Consider the following 12,756-nt stretch of genomic DNA (forward strand, 5'->3'; position numbering starts at 1 on the left):
TATACAATTATATATGTCATATATGTGTATTTAATTAAATAAAAAACCGTTAATGTGGAATATTCTTAATCTAGTCATCCTTTGGTCTAGTCATCTTAAGTACATAATCTTAAATTCTAATAGTCTGTGATTCATTTTTCATCCACATTTAATTTGCTACAATAACGCATGGTAAATGTATGTGTATAGAGTAGATATGTATAGAGATATCCGTTTCGCATTTATCATAACAATTGTGATATTTATGACTTGCTTATAAATGAAAATCACTCACGTCCCCACGTTATGACCCATATAAATCTATTGCACTCCACATGATGCAATATAACGCTGAAAAAAATTGAATACCAATTCGTTTTACACTTGTTACGAGACTGTTATTGAAGTTTGAAAATTTTCCAATTTACGACTTTTGATGCTTATTATTGCTGTCACGTGCGCATACGTGACCGGAGCGTGATCACGTTTCGTGGGGCTTTTTACGATGAATCTATGTTTTTGTCAGCGTTTGCGGGTAGTTGGAGAATTGGAAAAATTGGGGGCTTAGTGCGGAAAAAGCGTGGGATAGTTGTAATATGACAATTGTTTATTAAAAGACGTTCCAGAAGGGAGGTTCACAATTTCAACACAATTCGACGGTACTTTTTTATTTCAACTACAGCTACGGGGGTTTTCAAGCAATTGGCGTGATTTTTTTATAGGACATTGATGTTATTCGGTCCCATTTTAGAATTTTGAGGCTAGTTCGTCCCAGAGTCGTCATTTAATGTTTACATAAAATATATTAAATTTTACTAAACTCTGGTTGCTCTCAACTTGATTAGATTCATTAATGTGTTAAAGCTAATAACTATTCAATGTTGGCAGTGTGCACGTGGCACAGCAGTGGTGAGAACCTCGGACTTCAATTCGATAAGTCGGGGTTCGAGACCGGGCGAGCGTGCAGGAAATAAATTGATTTTTCAATTTATCTGCACATGTGAATAACATCACCACTGCTTAAAACGGTGAAGGAAAACATCGCGAGGAAACCGGCATGTCCAAAAATCAAAAGTTCGACGACACGTGACATCTGCCAACCCGCACTTGACCAGCGTGATGAATAACCTGAACCCTCATAGGAGGCCTGTGTCCCAGCATTGGGAACATAAATGGGCTGATGATGGTGATGATTAAATGTTGGGTGTAATTTTGCTCATTTAAATTAGTATAACAGCTAAGTAGTTGTTACTGTAATGAGTTTACCAATGCATTGCAGTAGTTACAGTAGTGGTTCATAATTAGTTGGCTTTGTAATTAACAAAACGCAGTAGTTTCGCAAATGTCGAAATATTAAGAAAGAAAAAACATCTATTTAACGAAACAGTGCGACAGGAAAAATAAAAATAAACAGATATCTATAAAAAAACATGTTTCAAATAATACTATTAATTTTCCGAATATGAGTATTGCAGTAAGTTAAAAAATGTATCTTACTAAATTTACCTAAGTTTCCAACCGACTCAAAAATGAAGGTTGCACTCAATTCAATTGATTCTTTTATTTTTGACTAGCTGCGCCCCTCAGTTTCACCCGCGTAAGTCCGTATCCCGTAGGAATATCGCGATAAAAAGTTGCCTATGTATAATTTCAGTTGTCCAGCTATCTACGTACTAAATTTCATTGCAACCGGTTCAGTAGTTTTTGCGTAAAAGAGCAACAAACACACACACTTCCTTACAAACTTTCGCATTTATAATATTAGTAGGAAGCTGGAAGTAGGATAGGAGATTGTTGTAATTTTATTCCGTTTTAGAATTTCGAGTTTTACTTCCCCGCAAGGTGCTAACCTTTTTTACAGAAAATAGTTATTTCATATAAGATTTTAATCAGAGTAGACTGGAATGATGACTCTCGGAAATGCTCCCTGTATTAGATTACAATTTGCAGCATCATCGGTTCATTATCGTTCCCACGTCTAAGACAGACTTTAGCCTCACAAGACTCAGGATTTAATTAGGAAGTTATGTTAGAAATTTCGTAAGGCGTCGAAACTTTAATTCTTGGACATTCGTTTTTCATCTTCTTACAAACACTATGACACGAGATTTTTTTATACATAGCTCACGACTAAATATTCGACAAATACGCCTCGGTTTCACTACTTTCTTCCTTTTATGAGCTACATTATCTATTCATCTCACCAAGCTGCGCCCTGTGGTTTCACCCGCGTAAGTCTGTATCCCGTAGGAATATCGGAATAAAAAGTGGCCTATGTGTTATTCCAGTTGTTCAGCTATCTACGTACCAAATTTAATCGCAATCGGTTCACTAGTTTATGCGTGACAGAGTACACATCCGTGACACATCCATCCTCACATTTATATATAATATTAGTAGGATAGGATTAGGTTAGAAGCCTAAAGTCTAATTCAGCATAATATACTAAACTACACAAATGTCACGACGATAAAATAAGCAGAATAAATAAATAATTCGGTAACTTTCGGCCCAAATAAACTGATCGTTTTTCAAACAGTTGGGAACAAACAACGGAATTGCAAACAAACAAAATAGTAGCGGCAAGTTAGACGGTTTCCACAAACAGTTTTACATACGGCCTTACTTTACAGGGAGCGCTTTAATAATCTACGACAACGAATTATGCAGCCATATGATGCGGTCAGTTTTATACATTATTGTTTATTTAGATGTTTTTATAAAATAAAAGGTACTTTTTAGGTGCAAGGCAAAGGAGCTGGTGGATCGCCTGATAGTAAGCGACCATCACCATCTAGAAATAAGAATTATCAAATAACTAGCTGCATCCTGCGGTTTCACCCGCGTAAGTCCGTATTGTGAAGGAATATCGTGATAAAAAGTTGCCTATATATGATTCCAGTTGTCCAGCTGTCTACGTACCAAATTTCATTGCAATCGGTTCAGTAGTTTTTGCGTGAAAGAGCAACAAACACACACATACTTATAAACTTTCGCATTTATAATATTATGAGGAAGTTGGAAGTAGGATTAAGAAATTATTGCAGAGGCTATATGTATGCCTTATAGCTAGTTCAAAAAATATGAATATTATCAATGACTACGTTTCGAATAGCTTATTACATATATTTATATATAGACAATAGATATGACTTTCCCTATTAGTGCTTAAACACAAACATCCAAACAACAATAGCCAAGAATAAATGCCTCATCAATAAATCTAACAGACAAAGTCAATTAACAATTAAATGTTCCAATAAATCGCCATTGGATTTTATCTTCTAAAACCCGCTGCAATGTAAATCTATTCAAACAAAAAGACCAATGAATAATTGCTTCAAAAAACCCGCTCAGCGAAAAATAGACAAACGGATTTTTCTCCCTGCATTACGCTATTTTGTCGCGGGTCAGTGATTTTTGCTGGTTGGTTTTTGATTCAATAATCAAAGTTCCCATATGCTGGCTGTTGGTTGTTGTTGATTTGTATGCGTGACGTTCTTTTGTGTGTCTATGCAATATACATAGCTGTTTCCTGCGGATTCCTCCACGGTAAATTAACGGACAAAAACTGTCTCCCACACTTCTACACTGCAGGGGAATTAAACCGACTTTAAAACCACTCAAAACTGAAAAATAAATAAACATAATCATATAATATTTAAAGTCGGTGCAAATCAAGTAGGTAGTAAATAGGTATGTAGTATGTTACTACTGATACTAAGTAGTAAGGAGGTAGTATGTATGTATTATCTACTACCGTTAGACTTACAGTGTACATAAATATAAATCGGTTCCCAATTGCCGGAAATAAGCTCTAACATACATAACAAATACATAGAGACGAACATCGAACCTCGTTTTTTTTTTGCAAGTCGAATTAAAGTGAATTATTTATTTAATACAAAAATGAAGCACAGCAATTAAATCTGCATTGGCTACATACATCAGGAGACTTAGCATATTTAAAGCACGCCTTACCCTGAATCTTTGAAGCCATCCGGAAAACAAACACAAGATTATCATCATCATCATTAGCCCATATATGTTCCCACTGCTGGGACACATGCGCTCCGCGACGTATAATTCCAAGTCCGATAAATCATACTTTAAACCTATAAAATCCCAAGAAAATATATTCGTTAGTTTCAGTTCAGAAGTAAGTTTCCTTCGTCAAATAGCTTTACACACAACACTTAGCAAACACACACACATCCTTACATACTTTCGCATTTAGAAGAAACGCCTGCGGTTTCACCCGCGTAAGTCCGTATCCCGTAGGAATATCGGGATAAAAAGTTGCTTAAATGTTATTCCAATTGACCAGCTATCTACGTACCAAATTTCATTGCAATCAGTTGAGTAGTTTTTGCGTGAAAGAGTAACAAACGCATACACATCCTTACAAACTATCGCATTTACAATATTAGTAGGATGAGTAATAATTGAAACACTTAGATACTGTGTACTCATACTAAAAGGCAATAAAATCGTTTTATGTACAAAGAACATTATCATAAATATCAATTGGATGTTTGGATCAACATTATGCTATTTGCAATTACAATATTTTATCCTGGTATTTAATATTATCTAAATAATCATTACGATATCAAATAATTTTTTGAAACAAATACCAAGCTGCTTTCAAATTTCAAAATTACACCAAAATGGGAACACAAAGGCACCATCTTTCAAATAAAAAAAGGGTCATCAAATCGGGTCACCCAGTCAATAGTTCTAAGCTAACAGAAATAATTCAATGTGATATATTGAAGCATACTCAATTATGTTACGATACCATTTAACCTAAATCTTTTCTCGATACATAAAACATAAATAAGTTAATCTTATTAATTTCTATGTTTATCCTATTAATATTAAACGCGAAAGTTTATGAGTATGGCCATCCATACCTTTCATACATACATCCATGATGTATGTATGCATATATGGATTTTTATTCTCTTTCACGCAATAACTATTGAACCGATTGCAATGAAATTTGGTACGTAGATAGCTGGACAAATGGAATAATACTTTTTATCCCGATATTCCTACGGCCTACAGACTTACGCGGGTGAAACCGCGGGGTGCAGCGAGTTACCCATATTCGTATTACATTCAAAACTAAGTATGGATGTATGGATGTTTGTTACGCTTTCACGCAAAATCGTATCTATATAAAATTTGGTACAGAGATAGATTACAGTCTGGATTAGCACATAGGCTACTTTTCAACACGTTTTAATTAAATCTTTGAATATAAATTTGTCCCAGGCTCCACACGAGTGACGCTGCGATTTTTTTATGTCACAGTTGACAATGGAGCTGGTAGGACGCCTGATAGTAAGCGCTACCACCGCCCATGAACATTTGCAGAGACATAAGGACCATGGCAGACCTTACGCCTCTACAAATGGATTGCCGATTTTAAATTGGGGGAAGGATTGGCGAGAGGAATAAAGGAAAGGACTAGGAAAGGTAAGGAAAAGGATATGGGCCTCCGGCTCCCCCACTCACCGAACGAAATACAGCATAATGCTATTTCACGCCAGTCTTCTGTGGGGGTATGGTACTTCACCGGCGCGAGCTGGCCCAATTCGTGCCGAAGCCTGCTCGACTAAAAGTTATTGGTATAAACCTCTTTGACCTATTCCTCTTATATATATAATGGTTCCAAGGACAAAAAATATAATCTTGTTAATGTTTCCAGACATTTTCAATTACTTTACGCGACGCGAGATTCCAATCCGTCTGCATTGGAACATATTTCGATCCATCTGATGTGGAATTGAATTTATACATTCCGCGATATCGATCATTCGAGTACATTTTAATCCTGTTTAGGAAATGTTGTGCAATGTCCAATGTACATTATTGTATCATGGATGCCCGTAGACCGTATCCTCTTCATTACCTTTCCCAGCCCTTTCCTTTATTCCTCTCGTCAATTCTTTCTTTATCCGTTTCCATTTAAAGTCGGCATTCTATTTGTGGAGGCGTGAGGTCTGCATATAACCTTACGCTTCTTACGTAGAAAAAAACTTTTTTTGAATAATCATATTTTATATTTATTTTATAGTAGCTGAACCCGCGTAAGTCTGTATCTCGTAGGAATATCTTATCTCTTTCAGGCAAAAACTACTGAACCGTTTGAAATTTGGTACGTAGACGTACGTAGAGTAGGTTAGCTGGACAACTGGAATAACATATAGGCAACTTTTTATCCCGATATTCCTACGGGATATGGACTTACGCGGGTGAAACCACGGGGCGCAGCTAGTATTATAAATCCAAAGTTTGTAAGGATGTGTGCGTGTGTTTGTTGCACTTTCACGCAAAAACTACTGAACCGATTGCAATGAAATTCGGTACGTAGACTGCTGGTCAACTGGAATAACATATAGGCAACATTTTATCCCGATTTTCCTACGGGATACGGACTTACGCGGGTGAAACTGCGGGGCGCAGCTAGTTCAATGTACGCAATCTTTAAAAGGCGACATTTACTCGTAAATGAATTATTTTATCTGAGTGGGGCAGTGGCTAAAATGACCTTGTGTAATTCATTCACCAATCTCATTGACCTTAAAACGTAGTAACTATAAAGTTATCTATGCCCTAACTATAGTGGTTGTGAGTGCGCCTTTTTGTTTTTTTAATTTTATAATTAACTAGCTTCTTGCCCGCGGCTTCGCCCGCCTCCGTATTGTTCTTACCTTTTAAACCTTCCCTGGACTAAACAAAAAAACAGACCAGCCATTCTTGAGTTTTAGCAAGAGTAACGAACAACAATTGATTTTTTTATATAATTATTTTTTATTTAATTGTTTTCCTTTGTATTTTATATATATAAACTAGCAATAAACAAGACATCATCATATACAGTGCTATATTTCATCCCGCGATAATCTATCTATAATCTAATAAAGGGATAATTAAATTTTATCCTGTATGATGTATGAAAATTTGCCAAACATTTAAAAATTAATGAGAGGTACTTTATTTCTACACCATAAACTAATGTAATTATAAAACAAACAGAACATACTATAATAACTTAAAATGAACAAAGGACGGTCTTATAGCTATAAGCAGTTTCTCCCAGACAGTAGAGAAAATTATTAATCGAAAATTCACTTAAAGCAAATTAACTCTCTCATAATATGTATGATGAAACTCTTAATTATCACCAAGTACAACTAAATATATAAAAAAGTAGTGCTTATAAAGATATTTATAATTCAAAAACAGCTGAACGGATTTGGATAGAACTTGGTATCGAGGTAGTTTGAGACCCAAAAAAGGACACAAGATAGTTTTTTTTTAATTTTAATCCACGGGAACGGGAATGATGTGTGGAATACACTGGGTCTGTGTATCTTTTCTTTCAACTGCGCGGGCGAAAAGCTAGTATTATTTAAATACTAGCTGCACCCGGCAAACGCTGTTCTGCCTTCCTCTTATCATTTAGGGGTATGAAAAATAGATGTTGGCCGATTCTCATAGATATCGGATGAGCAAAAAAATTTTATCAAAATCGGTGAAGCCGTTTCGGATGGCAACGAAAACTGTGACACGAGAATTTTATATATTAGATACTTATGAAGTCCATGTTGTATCTAAATGTGCATACTTTAATATGAAAAATCCTCCAACTAATCTAAATATATCCAACGCATACAAAAGCATTATAGATAATTTGTAAGAAAAGCAAGCATTACACTTATATATTTACATTCTTAATTCTCAATTTTAATAAATATCATCACTGCTATTTGCAAAAGTATATCATCTAGAGTTCAATAGGGCCAACACACGAAGCTACATAAAATATAATACACACATACACAAACGAACCGTGAAAACATTACACCTATTTAAGCAGTCGTGAAAAGAATATGCTACCATTTCCGCCAGTACTCGCTTGGTAAAATACTTCATACATATTGCACTACACTTTCATTATACAAAAGTTTATTTGTGACGGTCTATTTTCAAAACGTTAATGAATTCTGTTTTAATCAAGATACGTTTTGTGGAACATCCTTTGTGCTTTATGTGGAAACTGTAGGAAATAGTCGCTTTTGGTATTTGAAAATCGACAATAATAGTCAGGTCAATTAAGACCAAAAAATGAGAGTGAAGTTACATAAAGTCCCAACAAGCTGAATTTCTATGAAATTGTTCAAAACATAATTATAAACAATGTCAAGAAGTTCCCCATCATTCCCGTGTAAGGAAAAAAAATTATTCAAGGTCAATGGTCCAAAAAATGAGTTTTTCGAGATTTTCAGCAAAACGGTAAGTTTTGTCATAAAAGTACCTCAGACAAAAATTGTAGATAATAAAATTATCTATAAAAATTGTGTCAATATTATTTTTCTTACGAGCCACCGTTTCTGAGATATAACGATTCAAAAAGTTATAAAAGTTGTTATCGTCATAATATGCACATGTTTCCACGCCACCTACGAGGTACTGTACTTAGCGCGTTTTTTAACGTGGTTTCCCCGTTAGGCCTACTCCACGGGTCAGTTGTGATCCTGTTTAATGTAAAACTATTGCAAAATAACGGAAATTTTTAAAGATTAGGAAAATTCTTGTTGTTCTTCTTATTTTTCATCTCCTGCTTCTTCTTTATCTTCATTTTGGATGCAAGTAAATTACACCAATAGCGATGTATCGCATGATACTTCGTCGGAGTCAAACAAATTCTCCATTGTTTGTGACTCAATATTAAAGCACGACCGGCCATTTGTGCATACCAAAGAACAAATCAGTCCGACTTTTTTGCTACCACATTTAGCACTGCATCCCTTTTAGCAATTTTTGTTTGAGGTACTTTTATAATAAAACTTACCGTTTTGCTGAAAATCTCGAAAAACTCATTTTTTGGACCTTTGACCTTGAATAAATTTTTTTCCTTACACGGGAATGATGGGGAACTTCTTGACATTGTTTATAATTATGTTTTGAACAATTTCACAGAAATTCAGCTTGTTGGGACTTTATGTAACTTCGAATGTCTAAATTGACCGGACTATAAAAGGCGAATTTGTGAATCTTTTTTATGTTATAGCGAGCATAAGAGCTGGTGGTTCGCCTGATTGTGCCCCTGCGGATGCACTGCCCGCTTTTAAGGAGTGAGGGAAAAGGAAAGGATCACACAATAGGATCATAAAACGGGCCTTCGGCACCCTCACTCACCGTAGCGAACAGTGGTATGCCACTATTTCACGCCGGTTTTCTATGGGGGTGTGGTACTTTCCCGGTGCGAGCTGGAACAATCCGTACCGAAGCGTGCTCAAATACCACATGCAAAGTCGGTTTGTAGGAGTAAATATGCAACAAATTTGGCTCAAAATTAATATTTACATTTCTGCATATAATACCAGCCAAAGGTAATTGTGATAAAATAAATTCTCTTATCAAACACATGCGGACAGGGCTGGAGTGAAGTGATTTTAAATTTAAATAAAATCCCTCACGTCTAATATATTATTACTAAAGTAGAATGACCTAGATACTGGGAGGTTCTTTTGGCATATTATTTATTTACAAGCTGTTACTATCTCGTAACGTTTAATAATAATGCTACAGTGACATTAATAGTTTTATTTTTTTGTAATGGAAAACTTCTAGAATACAAACATTTCTAATCAGAGTGAATCCTGATAAATGTAATTAGAAATAAATAGCGTTTTTGATCCGTTAGAAACGAAAAATACATGAGTAAAAAAGATGTTAAAGAATGGTAATTTTAGTACTAATAAATAAGTAAAAAAATATCCTACTAATATAAAAAAATATCCTACTAATATAAAAAATGCGAAAGATTGTAAGGATGTGTGTGTGTTAGTTGCTCTTTGACGCAAGAAATACTTAACAGATTGTAATGAAATTTGGTACGTAGACAACTGGACAACTGGAATAACATAGGCAATTTATCCCGATATTTTTATCCCGATGTTCCCACGGGATACCGACTTACGCGGGTGAAACCGCGGGGCGCAGCTAGTCTCAAATAAGTGTATTTATAAAGGGAACGTATAACTGCAAAATATAAATAGAAACTGTAAGAAACCCAACCCATCAACATTATACAAACTTAGTGTAAAACAAGCAATTTAATTGAATCGTTAATTGTACTATTTATATAGTGGTTTAATAGGGCATTGGGAGGTCTTCTATCTAAAAGGAATCGTCTTTTTGAGTAATTATAGGATATGATTTAACATTCAATTTACTACCAAAATACCTACCTATCAAGTAATCGCCCTGGATAAATAATTTAGGTTCAATTAGTAATCGTAACACTCAGGTAATGTTTACTCATACTAAAAGCCAATAAAAGTGTTTTATGTACAAATAACGTTATCATAAAATTGAGTTGCATGGTTGGAACAATATCAATTATTTGTTATTTCTTTGGAGTTAATATTTTAGCCTGTTGTTTAATGTAACCTTAATAATCAGTACGTGGTTTCAAATAATTATTCTTAACAGAAAACTAAGACTTCAAACTGTCTAAATTAGTTCAAATTTAAATAGGCACACAGGCTGCACCAGTTTCCAAAATTTCTCAATCGATGCTCCCAGTTGAAATTCCGAAATGACAGACCCAAAAAAACAGTGGAATTGAGGATCTCCTTCTTTTTTTAATTCGGTTGAAAAGAAATAATATATTGATATTCTTTTGTACGATACCAATGAAACAGTATCTGTAGGTTAAGTATGTCTATTACCAGCAGAAATATTTACAAATGCAATTAATTCGACGTAATGCGCTCTCAATACCTACCTAAGACTCTGGTCTAGAAGTCTAGTAATTAAAATAAATACTTTAACCCAATTAAATGACGAAACCATATATCTAAACTAACAATATTATAACGAGGAAACATTTGTTTTCGGAGCAGCTTAATAAATGTTATTATACGTATAAACCTTCCTCTTGAATCACTGTGTCTATCAAAAAAGTAAAGATCCCATCAAAATCCTTTGCCTAGTTTTGAAAATGAAGGCATATATAGAAACATAAGGACATAGGGACATAGGGATATACAGAGGAAGCGACTTTGTTTTATACTATGTAGTGATTAGCGGTATATAAATAGCCTTAGAGAAATCACGTAAGAATCTAAAAGTGATTTTTTTTTTTTTTAAATTGGTGTAGTTCCTGAAAAAAGGGTGTTCAAACAAACGCCTCAGCTTTAGAGCTAAGCTCAGAATGGCATAATTTAAATCCTACCAAACGCTAAGGTTCGTAAGTATGGATGGATGTATGGTTGTTTATTCTTTCACGCGAAACCAGGTTATCGTATCTATATGAAATTTGGTACACAGATAGATTATAGTCTGGATTAGCACATAGGCTATATTTTAACCGGGTACCACGCGAGTGACGCCGAATACAGCTAGTATGATAAAACAACGCAAAATTATGAAGTTAACGAAATTGATGGAATATATGTATTTTAGCAGAAAATCTTATTATCATTATAAATGCGCAAGTATGTTTGTTTGTTCGTCTATCTTTCAAGTCACACCCGAAATTTTTTTAAATGAGTATTATATCTGGAAATAGAAAGACTAGAAAGTGACGTAGATATATATCGCTGTGAAACATTTCATGGAAATTTCCATTGACGTCGCGGTTGGGCAGCTAGGATGTCAATCAAAATACTACTTAAAATTAATACATGATCAAAATCTAATTATGTAGTATATACAAGTATGTAATATGAAATTAAAAAAAATTAGTTTTGTATTTTTTTTGAAATGATAAAAATAATATTTTTATATTGTAATAGTATGATAAATATTTTAACTCATTTTTTAAAGGAAATTAGGTGGAAAACTTGATATGCCGATTTTATAAATAATCCTCTATTTTTCAATGAACAACATTTTTTTGATTAATTTTATTCGAAAATTGATTTTATTCTATTTAGTTAATTATATGTTAACGTAACTATATAGTGTGTGAAATATTGAATTTAATTTTTTCTAAGTGAGAGAATAGATTATGTGAATAATGATAAACTCAGTACATAGCTATTTTCTTTATAGACAATTGTTAAGCTTTTTTTCTTAATTATTATACTCTTATTAAAATTCAAATAAAACCGATGTTCAATTTTTCAATATTCTATGCTGTGTAAAATATTATGTTATACTTTTAACATTTATCGTTTGATTGAAATCTAACACAGCATAAATATTATGTCGTAATATATTTTTACGTTTGTATGTAAAATTTTATCTACACATGCATTTCCACATAAAATATTTAACATGATATAAATGCGAAACATAAAAATTTACCTCATTTAGTGCACTGAACTCTTTCATAAAACCGCCACAAATCACAGTACTACACTGGCAAGATATTCCAATCTCATTTCACCCACAACACAGAGCACAGACTATAAAAAAAATATTTATCTGCAATTCTCACATCCCGCGCGAATTTAAAATTCGAACGCCGAATAACGAAACTGCGCGGCGTACTACCGACGCGAGGATTCAAAACGCACTGGAAGCCGAATGCTCATTCAGACGTGCGAGCGAGAGGGACGATAACGCAAGGGTGGCATCTATTTTATAGCTTATAAGCCCTCAGCGATACGAAAGCTATGGACATAAGTTTTCTTCGGTAGTGCTCAACCTATTTCTAAGCGATTCGAAACATGGTATTGTGTCGTGCAAAATCTTTACTGCTATAGATTTTAGGTCTCCCGTGAAGTACAATTGCTATGGAATTGGCGT

At 34.3% G+C, this 12,756-nt stretch overlaps 1 protein-coding gene across 1 annotated transcript in view; it reads right to left on the reverse strand.

The window, feature by feature from the left end:
- LOC119836831 overlaps window positions 1-12,516 on the reverse strand; it is a 55,535-nt gene extending 43,019 nt beyond the window's left edge. The window contains exon 1 of the mRNA XM_038362308.1: window positions 12,313-12,516. The gene's annotated coding sequence lies outside the window, so the exon portion shown is untranslated. The remainder of the gene's footprint in view (window positions 1-12,312) is intronic.
- Window positions 12,517-12,756: the final 240 nt, after the last annotated feature.

The sequence above is a fragment of the Zerene cesonia genome, chromosome 25 (assembly GCF_012273895.1).
Source record: "Zerene cesonia ecotype Mississippi chromosome 25, Zerene_cesonia_1.1, whole genome shotgun sequence".
Lineage (NCBI taxonomy): Eukaryota > Metazoa > Arthropoda > Insecta > Lepidoptera > Pieridae > Zerene > Zerene cesonia.